Consider the following 22,349-nt stretch of genomic DNA (forward strand, 5'->3'; position numbering starts at 1 on the left):
TTGTAGATTACAAGATTGATGTAGACGGAAAGCTTAAGACATTCCATGCTAACATGCTGAAGCGATATGTTGATAGACAGGATGATGACAATATTAGCAGAGACATTGTAGGAGTAGCAGTTATCGATGTAGAGAACGACAGCTCAACAGATGACAGTGATTTAAATGACTCTCCGTCACATTTGAATCCGGAAGGTCCAGAGAATGTCAACATCAGTGATGAACTTGGTGAGAGAGAAACTCGTGACATTAAAACTTTGCTTTGTAAATATTCTGATGTTCTTACAGATGCTCCAGGACTGACTACTTTAGCGAAACATGAAATCAGATTGACCAGTGAAAAGCCTGTACGCACAAAGCCATATCCATTACCCTTTACTTCACGTGAAACTGTATGCGAAGAGGTCAGGAGAATGCTAGAAACAGGGATCATCGAACCATCGACAAGTCCTTATACATCGCCGATTGTTTTAGTCAAGAAGAAGGACGGCTCCAATAGATTCTGCATAGATTTTAGAGCAATTAACAGAATAACAGTGTTTGATGCAGAGACGATTCCGTGTGCGGACGATATATTCGTGCAGTTGGCAGGCTGTAAGTACGTGTCAAAATTTGATCTCTGTAAAGGTTATTGGCAATTACCTCTTGAAGAAACGTCAAAGTGCATAACAGCTTTCCAGACACCACTTGGACTGTTTCAGTTCAAGGTTATGCCGTTTGGTCTGGTCAACGCGTCAGCCAGTTTCAGCCGTTTGATGAGAAAACTATTAGAAGGTATGCAGTTCATTGACAACTTTATAGATGATGTTATAATATATACCAAGTCATTTCAGCAACATCTGCAGATTGTGGAGGAGTTTTTAGAAAGACTGCGCGCTGCAAACTTAACTGCGAAGCCAAGTAAGTGCTTTATTGGATTTCAAAGTTTAGAGTGTTTGGGACATATAGCAGGAGAGGAGAAACTTCTTCCAGTACCAGAGAAAGTCGCAGCTATTCAGGAGTTTTCAACACCTACCTCTAAGAAACAGGTTAGGTCATTTTTGGGACTAGTTGGTTTCTATAGAAGATTTATACCTAACTTTTCAGCTATTGCAGCCCCGCTGACAGATTTGACACGGAAAGGACAGCCTAACAAGTGTATCTGGGGACAGCAGCAGGAAAATGCATTTACATCGCTGAAGTACGCACTCATGGTAACACCTGTGTTAAAATTACCCGATATTAGTAAACCATTTATATTGCAGACAGATGCGTCAGATGCAGGTGTTGGTGCAGTGTTGTTGCAAGAGGAAGATGGAGTGAAGAAACCGGTTTTCTACGCTAGTCAGAAGCTGAAGTCGCACCAGTTATCTTACTCTACGATCGAGAAGGAATGTTATGCTATAGTCTGGGCGGTCCAGAAGTTCCAAAGGTATTTATATGGAAAAGAGTTCCTACTGGAGACCGACCACCAACCTCTGGTTTATCTAAGCCACGCCAAGGTATCTAATGCTCGTTTAATGAGGTGGGCACTGTTATTGCAACCATACAGATTCCGGATCGTCGCAATTAAAGGTTCTGAGAACGTCGGTGCAGACTGTCTAAGTAGACTGTAAATATGTTACAGTACATTTTGTGTATATTTTATTGACATTTTTTTTTATTGATTGTGTTTTTTTCAAAAGTTTATAAAACTTTCTTGGATAGGGAGATATTGTCACAATCAATAGATTTATTCATTCTTACTATTTTCCTATAGGGTACCTCTGATTTTTATTCTATGTTCATATCCTTTTTGGTGCCTCAATTTTATCAATTCAGGTATTGGTCAATATTGGACTATACTCGGACTGTTCTATTTGTTTACTATGATGCTATAAATACCCATGTTTTGGTCAGTGAGCCGGGGTCCATTAGCACGCACTGCAGTAGTAGCTAAGCGTATTTTTTACGGTAACCATCTCCATTAGGGGTAAGTTCGTTTTTCCTTATACTTTAGTCTTGTTTATAATATTTAAGACTTTAGGTAACTGTTCTTATACGTGTTCGATAGTATTTTCGTGTTAACGTTTTACATACCTGTTTATTTACCGTAGAGTTATGGTGCGTTTGTGTGACAAGCGTGGTTTGCTAGTTTATTTGTGAGTTTATATTTCGTAGTCTTATACGGCGTTATTGGTCATACATTGACTGTTTTGTGATGTTAAGGGGTCTTATACACTTAACTATGTTGCATGTTAAGAGGTCTTATACGCTTAACTGTGACTGTGTTTGATACGTTAAGGGGTCTGATACACTTAACGGTTTTGTAGAGCGAGTATTGTTCGGTGTGATTGTATGGCGTGCAGTTGCGGTAATTAGATAAATAAGTATATTGTGGAAGTGAAACGTTTAATTGAAAATATTGTTATTTATATATAATTAAAAGGTTCCAGCAAGGCTCCAGCAATGTCCCAGTGATGATTCGGCCATAGTCACCAGTGTTCCGGTATTGAACATCTTACCACCCGTGCAACCTCCTTCGAGTATTCACTTACTACGCTGGAAGCCGGTGGACGGAAGCCGTCATCTTAGGACGTGGTACCGAAGGAGGACACATTGGAGGAACACTGGAGGGACACTGCTGTCCAATATACCACCATAGGACATTGACGAATCAGATATTAGAAACATGTTTTTTGTTAATATTTTGTGTGTGTGTGAATGTGTATATTTGTAAATTTATTGATTTTATATATAGATAAAGATTGTAAATACTTATTGTTGTTTTCATTGCTTGACTGGTTAGACACACGACGGCTGTCGTGACAGATTTTACCTCGTGGACTGAAATTTTCATGCCACTTATTAGTGGTGGACAGCTACTATTGTAAAAATTATAATTAGGGAAAAAACAATAAAAACATCGGGCTACTACACATCGAAACACCCTACCCCGGAACTGATATTATTCAGTTCGGTCCCAAGTGGTCTGACACTGTAGACATATCATGTTGATGCAATTTCTTTTTTCAAAAATATTGGCCCTCCTGTAACACATCTCTTTAACATAAATACAATTATGAATATCGGGCTCGGACACATTGAATGGCCGTTCTGTGAGGACTGAAACTGAAACTTTTAGTTTTAGTAAACAATTGTCTAACACTAACACTGTTAGGTTAACCTAACAGTACATGTACCACATTTAGTTAAACAGAATAAGACCCTACTGTACACCAAGGGAATTAATAGTGAAATACACCGACGTATATATTTTTCGTGTCAACATTAGTGCTGTGTTTATCAAGTGGTGTCGACGTTGTACAATGTTGTTTTTATATATGTTAAAAAAGTTAAGAGGACATTGTACTCCAAAACAACAGAGGCTTTTACCCCGTGGGCTGAAGTTTTCGTTTACTAGTGGTGGACAGCTACCATTGTAAAAACTATAGCAAGGGAAAAAAACAATAAAAACATCGGGCTCCGAAACATCAAAACACCATACCCAGGAGATGAAATCGTTAGGTTCACCCCCAAGTGGTCTGACACTGTCAACATATAATGTTGATACAACTTCTTTTTTAAAAGATATAGGCCCTCCAGTAATACATCTATTTAACCTAAATCGAATTATAAACATTGGGTTCGGAAACATTGAATGTCTGTTCTTTAGGGACCGAATTTTTCAGTGTTACTTTCCTATAGTGTAGCACAATCACTGTTTAGTTAAGGTAACTCCGTACCTTTAAAATCATGGGTTCAAAGTTAAAAAATTAACGTTTTTTTAACTTATTGGACTTTAATTTCGTCAAAAAATAAATAAAATATATATGTTTCCATACTATTTAAGATGTAAGGGAATAAAAACCAAAGGCTGAAATTATCATCTGAAAATCACACTTTTTTTGTTTAAAAATTAAATATAAGTGGATGGATACTTGTTTGTCTATTCAAATTTTATTGCTTACTATGCCAGAAAACTAAAATTAATTTAAAAAAAAGAAAAAAAAATGTTTACATTACAAAAATTATAGCATTTAGATATATCACTTAGAGAAAAGTAGAAAAGAGTTATTTCCCTTTGTCATTATTGGATTATGTCGAATATAAGGATGAAAAACGCTTAATAAATATCTCCAAGTAAACAATGATTTGAGTTTTTGATGTGCACCTATGATAACATAGAAATTACAAATCTACTTGCAAGAATTTTAATGAATTCATGGTTTATGTAAAATGTATGACGTCACAGGAGGGTGGATTTACTTTAAGCTGAAAGTAAATACACCATTTCTAGTTTAACGGAATTAGACCCTACTGTACACCAAGGAAATTAAAATGAAAAACACCAACGTATATATCTTTCTTGTCAACATTAGTGCTGTGTTTATCAAACGGTGTCGACCTTGTACAGTCTTATTTATATATATGTTAAAAAAAGATAAGAGGACATTATACTCGAAAACAACAGATGCTTTTACCCCGTTAGATGAAGTGTTCATTTACTAGTGGTGGAGAGTTACTATTGTAAAAATAATAGTAAATGAAAAAAACCCCAATAAAAACATCGGGCTCCGAAACATCGAAACACAATACCCAGGAGATGATTTTGTTAGGTTATCCTAACAACTGCTCTAACATTGTCAACATATTGTGTTGGTACAACTTCTTAAAAGATGAAAGAAGACTTGACTCAAAAACATCGGAGGCTCTTACTTCGTGGGCTGATGTTCTCATGGCACCTACTAGTTGTGGACAGCTACCATGGTAAAAACTTTGTGTAGGGAAAAAGACAATTAAAACATCGGGCTCTGAAACATCGAAACACCTTACGCTGGAGCTGAAATTGTTAGAGTCATCCGCAATTGGTCTTACACTGTCGATATATTGTGTTTATACAACTTCTTCTTTAAAACATTTAGGTCTTTCTATACATGTAATACATCTCATAAACATAAATATAACTATAAACATCGGGCTCTGAAACATTGAATGTCTGGTTTTTGGGACTGAACTTTTCAGTGTTAATTACCAATAGACTAGCACTACTAATGTTAAGTTCAGCTGAAAGTACATGTACCCTCACTAGTTAAGCAGAATCAGACCCTACAGTACACAAAGGGAATTAAAATTGAAATAAACCAACGTGCATAAATATTTCGTGTGGACATTACTGTTGTGAATTTATCAAGCGGTCCCGACCTTTAACAGTGTTTTTATATATGTTAAAAAATGTAAAAGAACATTTGGCTCGAAAACATCGGAGGCACTATCCCTGTGGGCTGAAATTCTCATGGCACCTACTAGTGGTGCACAACCACCATTGTAAAAACTACAGTTAGGAAAAAAAAGGTGAAAAAATAGGTTCTCTTATACTTGTAATACATCCATTTAACTTAAATAGAGTGATAAACATCGGGCTCGGAAACAATAAATGTCTGTTCTGAAAATTTTCAGAGTTACTAACCAATAGTCTACCACTATCATTGTTAAGTTAAGCTGAATGTACATGTACCCTATTTAGTTTAACAGAGTCAAACCCTTGATGATAACCTAACAAAAAACTATATGATGAACGCGGTGAATTTAATTTTTTTCTATAGTCATTTTTCCTTACTTATGTAGCAATATACCTTCCTCACTTGCACGGAGACCTCTTGGAGTCCTTTGGGATCTCACTGCGTCTTTATTGCACTATCATTACGCACTCACAGCGTTTGAACGAGTTGTTTTTTGTTTTGCTGCGTTCACACAGCGACCCCCGAGAGCTGTTGCTGCGATCATCGCGCTCTCTTGGTGTTTCCTCTGTGTTTATTAGCGTTTGTACCGCGCTCCCACGGCGTTTCTAGTGCGTTGTCAGCCAGCCAGGTGTGACAGGGGTTTAAAACAACACAGCCACGTCCGTATATGTATAGGGACATAAAGGATATAAGTGTACATTAAACCGTGTTGAACAATTTGAAGTTCCAGTAAAAAAACAGTTCAAAACTCAGTTATTGGAGTTAAACTTAAATGTGTTAAGGTCATCAGAGTTCAGAAAACTATGTTCAAGCTTTTGAAAAATGACCCCGGGTATAAATATCACGACTTTTGGTCTCAATTTTCAACGTTGAAAAAGTACTCCGGATCAATATATGGTGAGGGTAGAATCTCTAGTTGTCAAACTTTCATAATTTTCACATAAAGACTTTTCGGACATAGGCCCCATTTAATTAATGATAAATAGAGGATATCTATATTGTGTGATTTTATATTTGCTTTATCCAACAAGTTGAAATGGTGTATATATTCGCGAGGCTTGCCGAGCGAATATAACCATTTCAACGAGTTGGATAAAGCAAATATAAAATTACACAATTATAGATGTTCTATTTATCTCATACAATTTGATTTATATTATGAAGCTTTTGAGACAGTCCCTTGTGTGACCCGAATTGTTTTTTTTTTCAAAGATTAAAAACGATGATGCAACGTTGTGTTATGCGGCTTTTGTGACCTTGCGCAATACAATTTAGTACGTCATTCCTGAGATAAATCTAACTGTTTTAATGTAAAGTTTCACTGAAATAAACCTTAAAATAATTTTTTAGCTCTAGATAATTTTTCTTAGAGCTTATTCACTTGATTAAATGGAAATTCTGATTAGAAGACTTGAATAATCAAGTTTGTTGACATACACAAAGTTGCGAATGCTCGTTAGTTTGAATTGACTCGAACGAGGAACAGTTGCTAGTTGTTGATGCATGATGTTTAATAAAACAAACACTAGGCTAGCCTTATGATTCAAAATTGAAAATAGTGAATAAGGATGCTTAATGGTGGTGGAATAAAAGTCTCATGAAACATTATTTCGGTAAGTTCTTGTATATAAACACAACCAGAGCGCTCTGTTTTCATCGCGTCGTCAGGATGAACTCCCTGATAGTTAACGTAATGTGTAGTTTTATAAACTTCACAAAGCAAATTGAAAGTTGGAAGTGGGCTAAATTTATCAAAAATCTTGACAAACAAGAAAAAAGGGTCTTGTGGTTACGGTTATGAATAACTTTGCAAAAAAGGTGTGTGTGTGTGGGTTAATCCCCCCCCCCCCAACTCACAATAGTCCCCCGGTTCCGACGCCTGTGCTACGCAGTTATCATGGTTATGTGTTTTCCTTCATATTTGTAATTTAAATCTTTGACAAAATCAATTTTATATTAATTTTTATAGTAGATATAGTTATATTGAAAGTACTAGCAAATCTTCGAAACCATGTCACTGAAGCGTTGAAGCGAGGGGCTGTGTCAAAAGTAGTTCCGACCGGAAGTATTTGATATTGCATCACCCGTGTGATATAGCAAAGGTTTATCACACGGGTAATATACACCACACGTATGAGATAAATCAAAATAACTGATGGGAAAAGTCGAATAGTATAAAATATTGATATATAACGTAATAGTTTTAGATTATAATAAAAAAAATGCCAATGTTACATAGAATTTATAACGTTACATTAATTTTGTCAAAATTGCAAATCAAAAGTGTTATATATTCAACATGTAATTTGAAAATCATTTATGTTAAAAAAACAAAGGAGTCATACACTGATTTGAGACTTATAAATTGGAGAGAACAGGGGGAATGGGTATAAATCATATACAACCCAATAAACAAATCATCCTGTGAGTCGTTACAAAGCAGAATATATAGCAATTAAGTCAATAGTTTATCATAGTGATATGTGTACATGTATATAATTAATTACAAAATTCATTTTACAGATATAATGTCAATACACCCGGCCAATGGACCTATAAGTCGCTTTAAAACTGTTACAGGGTGAATAAAATTTGCATGTTTTAGGAGTTAGTTGGCTTTGTCAAATGTTTCTGTTGTATAATTCATAGATAAAATGAGCAATTCGGCGGAGATATTTACATATTAGATTAGTGAACAGAGTACTATAATTGGTAATATTTTGAATGGACAATATCACTAAGAAAACTTTTCATTTTCAATTTCATTTAAGTCACACAAGTTACATATTCTTTCCTGTACCGGTTCTCCTCTGTATTGCGACCTGTTTCAATCATTAGAGGAAGTACACCACATCTAAACATTGCCAAGGATCTGATGAGTTTAGCAAGATCTAGCGTAACGTATATTCTTCAACGGAATAGCTTGATTTAAATAGGATATATGTTCGAAGTTTTGGCACATCTTGAATATTTTTGAAACATTCGGTTTCGAAGTTATTACGTTAATTTTCCTCTGCATAGTTCAAATTACAAGGTATAAAATTGGTATAAGTACTTCCCATGTTTAGAGATTCCAGGATATTTTTAACTTGAGAGCTCCAGTGAGAAGAATTGTTTTGCGCACCGTGCCAACTTGGTACTGCGTTCATTTTCCATATATACTAGTCGATTCAACAGACGCAAAATGTTCATTTCGTGGTGGATTTTAGAACTTACCACCCGCTTTACCTAGCAACGGAGTAATCCGATGAACACCAAGAAAATATCGGAGGGCTCGATTTTGTACAATTTCAATACAATGATGCTTCTTGTATCCCCTACCCCAATGCTGATAAAGGACGGATATAACAAAATTATTAAATAAATTTTCGAAGGTTCGGAATCGAACCAATTTATTTGCGTTGATTTTTTAGAAGACGGATCCCAGGGCACTCACTCTCAAATCACTTTAAAATCACGTATTTTCGTTGAAAAATCATCCCTAAATATTTGTATGATGACTTGTAGTTCAGATTATTTCCCCTAGATGAAAGTTAAAGTTACTTAATTTTGATATCTTTTCCCGAAAGTGAACAGTCTTAAATTTTTGCAACTTAATTCGTAATCGCAATTTTTTGCACAAGGCGTCGAAGGTATATAAGATGTGTTGAATGTCATGTCATGATATATCTGCATCCATATGTATATTAACTTATAATTAAGACATAACAAAACATGTAAATATATATGAAGACGCTCTCAAAAAGAATAAGACGCGACCAGAGAAGTACTCTTACCGGAAGGGGGTTGGGGACGCACGCTGTTTATTCCAACAACCTTATATTCTCAACAAAGAGAAGAATTCTCGGGAAAAGGGTTTTATTAAAATGGGGCTTGGAATATTTTAGGTGTGGTAGATTAAAGAATTTATTTTAAACATTGTGTGTGATTTAATGGATAAGAACATTAGGCTTGTACTTTTTCATATGGTGTGAATAACAAGAGAAAACACCCTAATAATATAAGTTTTGAAATAGTATATACATGCATTTAATGTGACAATATATTATTATAAATATTTGGTTTGTACTTATTCTTTCCAGAGCGAGGAACAGGTGTATATATAGATATAAACAAACGCTATTTTTTTTAAATCTTATTTTCTCCAAAAAGGGTAACATTTCCGGGAAAATTGGTTTTAGGGGGGAGAGTATATATATAAAATGTCGACACTCGATATACATAGCATTAATGTCGACACGTAGGGGAATTGAATTTATAAGCGTTTTCCCGTTGTAATTTAATAAGAAATGACTTAGATGATGTTTATATGCCTTATCCAAAACATATCTAAATGTTTTATTTAATAAACTTTACGAAAACATGAGATGTAAGAATCGAGTCGACTTTCGCAGTATGTATGTATTTTCCCTAAAAAAGAGTTCAAGAATTAGTATACACCGGTGGATACAATTATAAAACTATTTCTTTTTATCTTTCAAACGAAAATTACAATCTAGAAACAAGAAATGCCGCGAGAAATAAAGAATTCATAATGTAAATATACGCGAGTAAGTTGAAAAACGAAAGTAGACGGGACTTTCCGCATCACTGTCATGTGGGACAACTCTTTGTCTATTTTTAGAAAAACTGAGATAATACATCGATTTATTGAAAGATTTGCAAATTCGGCTCAAAAACTAAATGCAGTTGACGACATAAAAAGAAAACACTGAATATGTGTAGCGTTTCGATAAATAAAATCTCCATGTATGTTAAAACTATTTTTCTTTTCAAAACACGAAATAAGACGTGAACAGTAATTCCCCTTTCAAACACATATACATTTTTTCGTGTTGACATTCTGCAGAAAAACATAATGTCGACGCGTATATATTGCGAAAGTCGACATGATTCTGAGATCTCTTGTTTTCTTAGATTTTATTTTATAAAACGATGAGATATGTATTAATTACGGCAAAACAATTTTATCAAAGTCCATCCTTGTCAAATCACAACTAGAAATCGCTTATAAACTCAATTTTCCTAAGTGTCGACATTGATGCTATGTATATCGAGCGTCGACATTGACCCTGATTCTCGAGTATATATATATATATATATATATATATCTATCTATCTATCTATCTATCTATCTATCTATCTATCTATCTATCTATCTATATAAAGTATTGTACTTTTGATGAATGATAATAGTTTTGGTTCAAAATTAAATTGTTCTTGCCTCAGATTTGGGTACACTAGTTAATCGTCGTATGAACTTCATATTTTATCATTTCTAATGAAGATTGTTCTTCTTTTGAATATGATTCATAATATTAGCTAACGACTTAAAAAAAATTAAAAATCAAAAAGTGTATTTCGTTAACAATATGTGTTTTTTCTTTGTTTTAGATATTGGTTAGCGAATCATTCACAGCAGCTAGATCTATTTAACTTGTCGACAATGTCTTTTTCATAACAGGGAATGTTTTATTTATATGTTACGCATTAAACTGATGTAAAACCACATGGTTAACTCCATATAGAATACAATTTGAACATATTATCAGTATAATGTTATGTTATATTGTTCCACCAATATATAATTCATGCGTTATGATTTGAATGTATTTCAATATGCTGTCCCTGTCAGGTATTCTCCTTGTAACACCATGATGACGTCATTACGTGGTCTTGTTTACTGGTGGTATCCCTCGCTTTAAAACTCTATTAATTGTAAATTTAAATGTTCAAGGTAGTAGTGTGAAGTTGTCTAAATGACAAGAAAATAACTTTTCCTTTATGAAAAAAAGTTACAAAGCTAAAACAAAGTCAGCTTATTTAAAAAAAAATGTGTGTTTACTTACATAAAGAAGGGCAAATCATAGCACTGGTACTTTGTTGGGATTTTTAATTTAACAACTAATAGTATAGTTCTCTATCTGGCAATGAATAACAAACATAACTCTCTTTTTATGATGAATGTGGTTATTGCAGTGGAACATTTCATTGATTATTAATTGAATGATTTACTTTATTAGAATAGTTCATTGATTAGTAATGTTTTTTTTTTATGAAATGTGTATCGAAGAGTGATACATCCCTTGTAAAACATTACGTGGTTGATGGGAAAATACCATGCAAAATCTTTACAAGAACAGCATTGTGCAGTTTCCCTGTAACTCACCGACATGTGTTTAAAAATAAACTGTACAAGCTATGAAGCTTTTGAATGTTGCTTTTATTCAATTGCAGTGTGGGTTTTTATCTCAGTCAACACATTTTTCTTAACTCTACCCAAAATTAAACAATTAAAGGAAAAATATTCACTTTTACAAACATTTATATTCTTTTTTTTTTATTTATATTGTTTTTTTTATTGTCAGAACAGCAGTTTAGTTAGTCTAGTGATGTTCATTAATTAAATATGCCCATTAAAACTTTTCTATCAGGCGTAATTATTTAAGTAATTAAAAACAGCATTGGTGTTTTTGTATAGAAGATAAATATCACCTTGTTAATTGTTGCGTTATACAATATCATTTGCATCTTGTTTTATTTCCCTTTGTAGCATGCAAAACTATGTTGTTTTAATGAAAGTGTCATTTGCTGTTCAATTTTCTATGTTTTCTTAATCGTCGCGGACCTATGAACTCTACAATGAAAATAAATAATATTCTACGAGACATTGTTTTATGCCGAATGAATGACGCAAAAGATAGTCTCGCCAAGTCACAAATCATAGCAGCTTCCGATGGTAATGACTTATTTAAAAGTACATATCAAACAACAATGTTAAAATGATCTTCTCAAGTGATAATTTATTTTAGAACAGTCCGTTAAGTCAAGTTTTATTCGGACGACTTGTTGCAAATATAAATCAATATTTATTTGGGTAAGATTATTTTATTTTATATTACTTTATTTTTTTTGTTGGGGGGGGGGGGGTAACATTGCATTCACTTGACACTATTCATTCAAGGATCACTCTCAGTGTAACGTGTTAACATTTAAGTGGCGTGCACTCAAGAGTAAAGTATCTCTCCGGTATTGTTTAAGTAGTGGAATATAACGATTATGAATGAGTTAAACTGTATTGCTGTAGTTTTATCAATGGAAAAAATACAAAAGTGGGACAACGAAAGCATCAATGACGAGTTTCCTTGACACATCATATTTTAACATATCGTTATGCACTTAAATTTTTGTTTTATATTCACTCATATAGTACATCGGACTTATTTTCATAAAAATCAGACTCGTTTTCATAAACATTTCTTTTTGGTAAGCTCAACACCTGACTGAAGCTACACTGTGTATGCTTTGTTATATGAGCTAATGAAAAAGAGTCATATAGTGATGTTTTTCGCGGTAAATATAGTTTTATAGTAGAATCAAGCATATCTTTTACAGCATACGCCCTAGCATAATATCACATTGAAATCTTAAAGCATAGCAATGGAATCTCATACCATAGTATTGGAATCCCATACCATAGCATACTATCTCATTCGTCAAACCATTGCATAACATACAACATGAATTTAACTTTATTTTAAATGATTTTATTAAATAAAGAAGAAATATTCACATTGCAGATTAGTGGTAAAGTATGGCTTCTAATTATTTTACTGCGAAATCTTTGGAACTCTTCTGTGTATGGATGCGTTTTGTTCAAATCTCATAGCATTACATGAATATCCCATAGCTTATCAATTAACCGCATATCATAGCATAACATAACATTGTAAAATATATGCATGAAATGACTGTAAGACAAATGTTTAGTTACACAACTGTCTATATTTACCACACATCCTACTAACTGGAGTGATATTTGTACGTATTCAATATGTATATCAAAGTGGACTTGTCTCAGGAACAATAACTTTACAAGAAACACTATACCTGCTGTCTGTACTACCACCTGTCCTGTACATTGACAGTGTGTTATCTAATACAACAATAAACTACCAGGAGTTATTTTCCATGGAGAGTATTCTCATTATATACAGGGAGCTCTGTGCAGTAGATGTGTGTTGTGTGTAGTATTTATTGTTTGTATATTGCACTCATATAATAACAAATTTTCGATATTAACATATCAGTGCTACCACACAGAGTTGCATATGTAGAAAAAAGATTAACAATATATAATGATTACAGGAAAGAAATATATTCAATGTACACTGTACGTGTATGTGTTTGTCAGAAGAAAGAGGGAGAACTATATCTTCTTGTATTGATAATTTACAAAGTGGTTAGCGTATCTAACGAATTTGACTCATAAAAATCAGAGTGGATACTCAATTTTTATATAAACAATTAGCTACATATTACACATATTTTACATATCCGTAAATTTACAGAAAAATAGTTCAAACAAATGTATTCTTATGTGGCCCTCATACATTATAGAGTTTTTACTGTCTTTGAAATTAACATAATAACACAGGAAAGTGTACATTCAAAATATATAAGCAATAAAGGAAAGCAATTGAAGGCAAATTACATGCAGCATTACATCAGAATGCTAATACATGTTTCCAACAAAGTATTAAGAAAACATTAGTAAAAACATTTAAGTTGATACAGATAAGACTAATGAAATATTAAAACAACAGTATTCAGTTTCAAATTATAACTGAATTTCAGAGAAAAAAAATAATGTCATTGAAAAGATCAAATGGCCCTACCTTGAAGCTTAATCAAAGAATACATTTTCAAGACATGAATTCAGTAGCTTAACAGGTTATTCTCATATAGATGTGATTAAAATAGTTTACGAATTTTTAAGAAAAAATATTTTGCAATTCTTGAGGCGTTGCCAATAATTTCAAATGATTTGCAAGTCCCACTTAAAATGTTATATATATTTATCACATTTATGTTTCGCTCAATATACAGTGGTATCACACATGTAATGAATTTTTGATATTTGAACCAAACGTGACGTCATAATTGAACATTACGTAGGTTTTGGATATTGATTAACGTAGAATGAAAAATTCAAAGATATGATTCAGTTGATGTGTGGAGTTGTAAATGCAAAGCATTTATTGCTATTTTTTTCATGAATAAATATAAATATGTTTTGGGTTTTTTTTTTGGTATTTTGTTGAGATTTAATTCAACAATTCATAATTTAATTTTTTACCTGTCAATTAATAAATAACATAACTCTCTTCTATTGATGAATGTGGTTATTGCATTATTGTTTATTGAATGATTTTCTTAATTAGAATAATTCATTGATTAGTACTCACTTGATAAGAATTGCACGCTGTGTTAGACAAATATACGACTTTTATGTATTTATGAAATGTGTATCAGAGAGTGTTACATCCTTTTTAAAACATTCTGTGATTGGTTGGAAAAATACCAATGAAAACTTTACAAGAACAGCATTGAGCAGTTTCAATGTAACTCAACCAGATGTGTTTAATAAAAAATTATGTCCATAAATAGTTATGCATGTTGACTACTTTATTTGTATGTTTTTGTTTACCACGTGGTATTGTTTTTTCCACTACTGTGTATTTTTAGTTTAGGCATGCGCACTGGCAAGTTATGCATATTAGCTAGTCTGCACATGCGTAGTCATTGTTCATTTTGTAAACATCCATGATTGTCTACGGTTTGTGAAAGAAGATGTGTACATGAATTACAACCCCGTCCGTCCAATTTTACGATATTCTGCGACTTTAACAATTCACTAACGGGACCTGGTGTGTGTTCTTATAGGTAACGTTATCTATATCCCGTTTTGTAGCGATTTATCAAGGCTTCATGGTACTGCAGAAGTGATTTTAGCGCGGTTCAAAATGGCGCCAGTGACACTCCAGTCATAACATTGTTGCCCATCGATGCCAAAGTTATTGTGTGCGATGTACCAGAGACGTGGATGTAATTTATTATACAGCAGTTTGAACTTGTGTATATTTGCGTGTAATGTGTGAAAATATCTGTGTCAACTTTTTCTATTTGTTTATTTCATAATGTCAACATTGATAGTGGGCGATTCGCATGTGAAAAGACTCAAAACATTCTTAGGTTCACGTCGTTCCGCTAATTTTGTGTTTAATATATATGAACTCAAAGAGGTGAACTATTTCGGTATAAGTGGAGGACTTGTGAACAATGGTCACCATCTATCCCTTATTATATTTGCAGTACGACGGTGTAGACCTCAGCACCTAATTGTTTTCATTGGAGGCAATGATTTGGACTCGAGTGAACTAGATTTTAGTTTGGAATGTATTGTTTCTAAATTGACTGCCAATGTGACTCAACTTAAAAGGTGTTTCCATTTAAAGTCTGTTACCGTGCTTAGTCTTCTCCCTAGAGAAGTGACTTAATTATAATCAACGAGTCAAAAAAGCCAATATACGATATAATATGCGACGGGGTTCATCTTAATGACTTGGGGTTCCATAAACTGTTTAGACAGATTAGAGGTGTCCTATTAATTCAGCTAAGACAGGAACCCAAGCATAGTCCTTCTGTAAACAGCAACGACGACAGGGGCTTCTAGCTGTAAATATTGCTTTGTAACCACCCATCGTGCAATTTTATTTCTCATATTTTTGTTTAATAAGTCTGATGTGAACAATGCGGTTACGCTTTAAGTAATTAACATTTTACCAAGTGTTCCATAAACCTTTAACAATTTTATTAGATTTTATTAGATTAACCTTATGTTTGTAATATTATCTATTTAACCTGATATGTTTATTTCAGTTCAAAGCATCCTGATCAATCTGCAGATAAGACTTTCCATCACTTGTTATAATTTGTTTGGATACAGGTAACAGCTTTGTTTTTTGGTCTATGACAATTTACCAAACAAATACCCGAATATGAATATTTCTGGTTATTTTAAAGCTATATCAGCTTATTTGAATGAATATAAGATACAGCTCCAATGCTATGGCGGCAGGAGCAATGATACACGTATGATATAATAAGCAGTTTTGCAATGTTTACATATAAAACAGAGCCTCAGGCTATGCTAAGCAACTAAAATGTACACCTCTAGTGCTATGGCATATGTAAGTGATAAAACTACTAAATGTATGGCAGAATTATTTTTGCTATAAGCAATGTGTTATAACATTTTTAACAAGCTTAACACTAATTGTCTGAGAGCATAATATATATATATATATATATATATATATATATATATATATATATATATATATATATTTGATTGAGCATAATATATATATATACCTGGGGTATATAACAACCTGCTATGCCACAGTTTTACCTTACATTAGATCAGTTTAAAGATAGCATGAAAGCTTTTTGGCTATGCAAATTCTTGTATAGGATCATTTTAGTTTAAATATTAACATCTTCATTTCCTTTATATTTTACTCTATTAGATTTTGATGGCATCCACACCAAAACGCAGGAGGCGGAACAAGACAGCCTCGCATCCTCCCACAGAAACCCAACCTCAAAGCGGTCTTATGTCTCATGAGGACAGGGACACAATGATAAGGACGTGCATGGCCTCTATCATCCCAACCATTGAAAATACTTGTCGACGCTATATGGATGAATATCCCCGTGGTGAGAGCAATCCTTCATTGTCAATCTCCATGCAGACTGCAACTTCACAACAGCAATCAGCCGACACTCAACAAGCCTCTTCGCAAGCAGTAACACCTGACCATTCCCTACTGCAGGAGATAATTTCTCAAGGTATGCAGTTGCTTAATCAGAATACTGAAGGGGATTAACGCTCGGCAACTGGTTTAACATTGGGTGTAGATTCCAAAATTAGGGCAAAAATCCACGCCAATGAGTTCATCAAATTTGCTGTCCTGTTGCCAAATGATTTTGATCATGATGGGACAGACAAATATAAATCAGTTGATAAAAATGGTGAGCTCATTATTATTAAGGCAAACGACAAGAGCCCTATCAAATCTATAATTAAATGGGTAGAGGCGTTCCACATATTTGTCGCAATCTATGCAGAAAAGTTTTCCCACGAAATTGGAAACTTAATATGACGTACGCACACACTGTGCAAAGAATCACTGACTCATGTGGGGACTCTGCTGCTTTTATGTATGATGAAAAGTTTAGGCGATGGCGCGAAAAAGAACCTTCATTATGTGCTTGGGAGAAGAAAAATATTGAACTATACCAAGAAGCTTAAGTTTCTGGACTAGATTTTAAAATCAAGTACAAGAAACAGCCCTTTCGTGCCAAATCCAAGTCACATAACTACTGCTATTCACTCAACAATGTTGGCTCGTGCACAAAAAACAACTGCCCCCATCAACATGTTTGCCAGTACTGTGCAGGAAAGCATCCGCGAAGACAGTGTCCCAATAGACCGAAACAAACCTTTGCGAAACAAAATGCTAGAAAACCTGCCAGCACCTCTAACCAACAAGGCTCCACTAAGTGATAGGGATATAAGTATCATCACACCAATTCAAGTCGACAAATTGGCCAGCTATCTTGACGGCTATGATCCATCTTTGGCCCAATTTTTAATTAGTGGGTTTACCTTTGGTTTTATAATCCCATATCAGGGGCAACGTGCTTTTAGAATTTCAAGAAATATCTCTTCTTTGAACAATAATGATGGAATCCTTCAACGTAAAATCAGCAATGAGTTACGAGCACACCGTATAGCCGTGCCTTACCCAAATCCACCATTTCCTAATATACAAGTTTCACCTCTTGGATTGGTACCCAAAAAAGCTGTCGGTGAATTTCGTTTGATACATCATTTATCTTATCCTGAGGGTATGTCTATAAATCACAACATACCTAAAGATTTATGTACAGTACAATATCAATCAGTGGAAACGGCTATTAATATGATTAGACAATTGGGAAGGGGTGCGTTGTTAGCAAAGACAGATCTTGAGAATGCTTATTAACAGATCCCTATTCATCCAGATGATTTCGAACTAATTGAATTCATGGTAGACAATATGTATTACTACGACAAAACATTGCCTTTTGGACTCAGCTATTCATGTAATCTTTTTGAAAAATTCAGCTCGGCTCTTTAATGGATCCTTGAAACAAAATTCTCTGTTATACATTGCGTGCACATCCTAGACGATTTTCTTTTCCTAAGTGAACCCCACTCGTCAATATGTTACAGTGATCTGCTTGCCTTTTATCAACTATCCAAAGACATTGGCTTACCCGTAAAATCAGAAAAAAACTGTTTACCCCACCACAACTCTCACATTTTTGGGCCTGGAATTAGATACCTTGAACTTCGAAATTCGATTACCTCAAGATAGATTAACTCAATTGAAATTGGAAATTCAAAAATTCAAAGCAAAGCGTTCTGCAACTTTGATGGAACTGCAATCTTTAATTGGTATGCTCAATTTTGCCTGTAGTGTAGTTCCTCCTGGTCGTACTTTTTTAAGACGTCTTATAGATCTAACAATTGGCCTCAAAAAACCATATCACCACCATCGACCGAATCTACAGGCACAAGCTGACCTGCATGCCTGGGGGTGTTTTTGAACCAATTCAATGGCAAAGGTTTTTTTTTTTCCTTCTGGCATAACCAATTCTTCATCTTCATTGCATTTTTTTACAGATGCTAGTAATGCCGGATTTGGACGCACCTTTCGCACAAAATGGTTTTACTCCGAGTTTGCTCCTGAATGGTTAAAGTACCACATTTCAGTTAGAAAATTTTTACCTATTGTCATTGCATTAGAATTATGGGTACCTCTTCTAAAAAACTGTATCGTTGTATTACATTCTGACAATATAGCAGTTGTGCATGTGATAAACAAAACTACATCAAAGGACCCTAACCTAATGCAATTGATGAGGCGTTTAATGGTTCTTTCATTGCAACACAACATTCATTTCCATGCCAAACATATTCCAGGAATTTCTAATACAGCCGCTGATTTACTATCTCGCTTGCAGGTGAAAAAAATCAAAGCCCACTTTCCACATATGGACAACGAGCCAACTCCAGTTCCTCCAGCATTTGTGCGGATTTGACTGAAACAACCATTTTTTAGTCCGCAACTCTCTGTCTGAATCAACATTATCAGCTTACAAATCAGCTTATTTAACCTACAACTGTTTTATTGAACAATCCTTTCAACATAACGCATCTCCTCTACCACCCTGTCACTTAGTTTTATTTTCCAACTTGGTAACTACACGGATATTACACAACATTTCACCATTCGTAAAATGCTTCAGGGATTCCGGAAATCGAAACCATCATCTGACTCACGGCTACCTATAACCCCAACAATTTTGAAGAAAATAATTCATGCTTTGGAGTTTAGTACCACATCAGCTTTTACTAAATCCCTCCTCCGGGCCATGTTTACCTTAGCATTTTGTGCTTTTTTACGAGTAGGAGAGCTTACCAAAACAAATGCTCAAACCCAGCATTTCCTTCTTTTTGGATATATCACGTAAGGATCCAATAGTCCATGCAATAGGTATATACTAGTAGATATACATATACCTCACTTTAAGCATTCTAAAGCAAACACAACTACTCTACGCCTGCAGCAAAATACGACGGATCCTTTAGTTTGCCCATGCCAAGTACTTCTACATTACCTAAATCTTAGGAAACATTCCTCACCATCAGAGCCGTTATTTTCCTTCATGGATGGTTCGCCCATCTCGCGTCAATACTTCACACAGCAACTGCGTTCGGCTTTAGCGTTTTGTAATTTGGACTTGCATCTTTACAAAGCTCATAGCTTCCGCATTGGGGCTGCTACTACAGCTGCCTCTCAGGGGTTTTCGGAATTACAAATTCAGAGCATGGGTAGATTGAACTCTGGTGCTTTTGAAAAGTACATTAGAATCCCAACACTTAAGTTTTGATGCACATTCGTTTGAGTTTTGACATTTTTTAATGGACAGTGAAGACAGGGGCTTCACGATCCTTTTTTTTCTAGCAACCATTAGACAGGGGCTACTGGTTGTGTTTTGAATATCTGTGCCATTATCTTACTTTGAGTCAGGGGCTCAAACAGTCAATTTGCTTGTACATGTTTTGTCTTTTGTAATAATAGTCTTTATGTTGTAACCTTTTTTAGTTAATAGTTAATATCAACCATTAGACAGGAGCTACTGGTTGTCTTTTTGACTTATCTTACTTTTAGTCCGGGAATAAAACACTCAAATTTGCTTGTACATGTATGTTTTTTCTAAAAATAGTCGTTATGTTGAAGGGTGTTCCATTTTCCACAAATTAGTGATTTTGTTATAACTTGGTACAATTTTTCTTAATCATGCACTGACATTTCTGTTCAATTGCAATGTGGTTTTTGGATATGGGGCGTTAACAAGATTGTCTATATTTATATATATACAGGTATATAAACCTATCGATGAGTGATATAACCTATCTTGTTAAGGTGGCAGATGAACACCCCATATCTTTACTTATATACCAGATACTTTATTATCTATTTCTGCCAAAGGTCTAAAACTTTTACTAGACTCAATCTCAGGATACTTTGTGATATTGTCAAGGTTTTATGTATGAATATTGTTCTTCGAGTTTTATGTCATTTATTTGAGGAAATGCCTATTTTCTACTTGTCACATCACATCACTTATTCTTCATTTCGTATTATATTATATTGTGACTTTGACTATGGCATTATGTTTCATGCAACTTGTATGCTAGGTATTCTTCAATAAATGTTTTATTCTTTACGAAAGAGTTGAGTTTTGCTACGTAATAGTATAGATGTGATAAGGCAGGCATAAAACACATTTATGTCCATAAATAGTTCATGCATGTTGACCACTTTATTTGTATGTTTTGTTTACCACGTGGTATTGTTTTCCACTACTGTGTATTTTTAGTTAAGGCATGCGCAGTGGCAAGTTATGCATATAAGCTAGTCTGCGCATGCGTAGTCATTGTTCATTTTGTAAACATCCATGATTGTCCACGGTTTGCCACCACCCTCCCCTCCACCTTTTTATTGTACATCATTTGTAAGGCAGATGAACAACCCATATCTTTACCTATATACTAGGTACTTTATTATCTCTTCCTGCCAAAGGTCTAAAACTTTTACTAGTCTCAATCTCAGGATACTATGTGATTTTTTCAAGGTTTTATGTGTAAATATTGTTCTTCGAGTTTTATGTCATTTATTGTCAGGATACTTTGTGATATTTTCAAGGTTTTATGTATGAATATTGTTCTTTGAGTTTTATGTCATTTATTGTCAGGATACTTTGTGATATTTTCAAGGTTTTATGTATGAATATTGTTCTTCGAGTTTTATGTCATTTATTTGAGGAAATGCCTATTTTCTACTTGTCACATCACATCACTTATTCTTCATTTCGTATTATATTATATTGTGACTTTGACTATGGCATTATGTTTCATGCAACTTTTATGCTATGTATTCTTCAATAAATGTTTTATTCTTTACGAAAGAGTTGAGTTTTGCTACGAAATAGTATAGATGTGAGAAGGCAGGCATGAATAAGCTTTACAATCCATAAAGCTTTTGAATGGTTTTTTGTTCAATTACATTGTAGGTTTATATCTCACTCAATACGTTTTTCTTAACTCTCCCTAAATTTATCTATTAAAGGAAAAAATATATACTGTTACAACAATTTAGATTCTCTTTATTTTATTTTTAACGTCTATGTACATTTTTAAATACGTCAGAACTGTAGTTTATTTACACTAGTTATGTTCATCAATTAGTTATGCCTTTTAACACTTTTCTATCAAGCATAATTTTTTAAGCAATTAAAATCAGCAGTGTTGTTTTTGAATAAGAGATAAATATCACCTTGTCTGATGTTGTGCTATATACAATATTATTTGCATTCTGTTTTATTTCCTTCTGCAGCATTCAAAAACAATATAGTTTTATTGAAAGTATCAATTACTGTTCAATTTTCTATTTTTCCTCAATCGTCCAGGACCTATAAACTGTACAATGAAAATATATAATATGCTATGAGACATTGCTTTCATGCCAACAGAGTGGCCTCAAAGATAGTCCTGCCAAGTCACAAATCATACCAGATTCCGATGGTAATGATTTATTAAAAGTGCATCCCCCAAAAAAGTTTTATAATCATTTTTGCAAATGATAATTCGGATTGGAAAAAGTCTGTCAAGGACAATTTTGATCAGAT

The 22,349-nt window shown here is 34.0% G+C and overlaps 1 long non-coding RNA gene and 1 pseudogene across 2 annotated transcripts; both read left to right on the forward strand.

The window, feature by feature from the left end:
- The window catches only part of LOC128174371 (multiple epidermal growth factor-like domains protein 10), a 346,250-nt pseudogene that overhangs the window by 268,898 nt on the left and 55,003 nt on the right, over nucleotides 1-22,349 (forward strand).
- On the forward strand, nucleotides 14,800-21,775 carry LOC128172519 (uncharacterized). Of its 2 annotated transcripts, XR_008242286.1 has the most exons (4): nucleotides 14,800-15,719; nucleotides 15,924-15,990; nucleotides 16,574-16,895; nucleotides 19,119-21,775. It is a non-coding gene; the product is annotated as an uncharacterized LOC128172519 (long non-coding RNA). The 2 variants fall into 2 exon arrangements; XR_008242285.1 differs by having other exon boundaries at nucleotides 16,574-21,775.

The sequence above is a fragment of the Crassostrea angulata genome, chromosome 2 (genome assembly GCF_025612915.1).
Source record: "Crassostrea angulata isolate pt1a10 chromosome 2, ASM2561291v2, whole genome shotgun sequence".
In the NCBI taxonomy this organism is placed as follows: domain Eukaryota; kingdom Metazoa; phylum Mollusca; class Bivalvia; order Ostreida; family Ostreidae; genus Magallana; species Magallana angulata.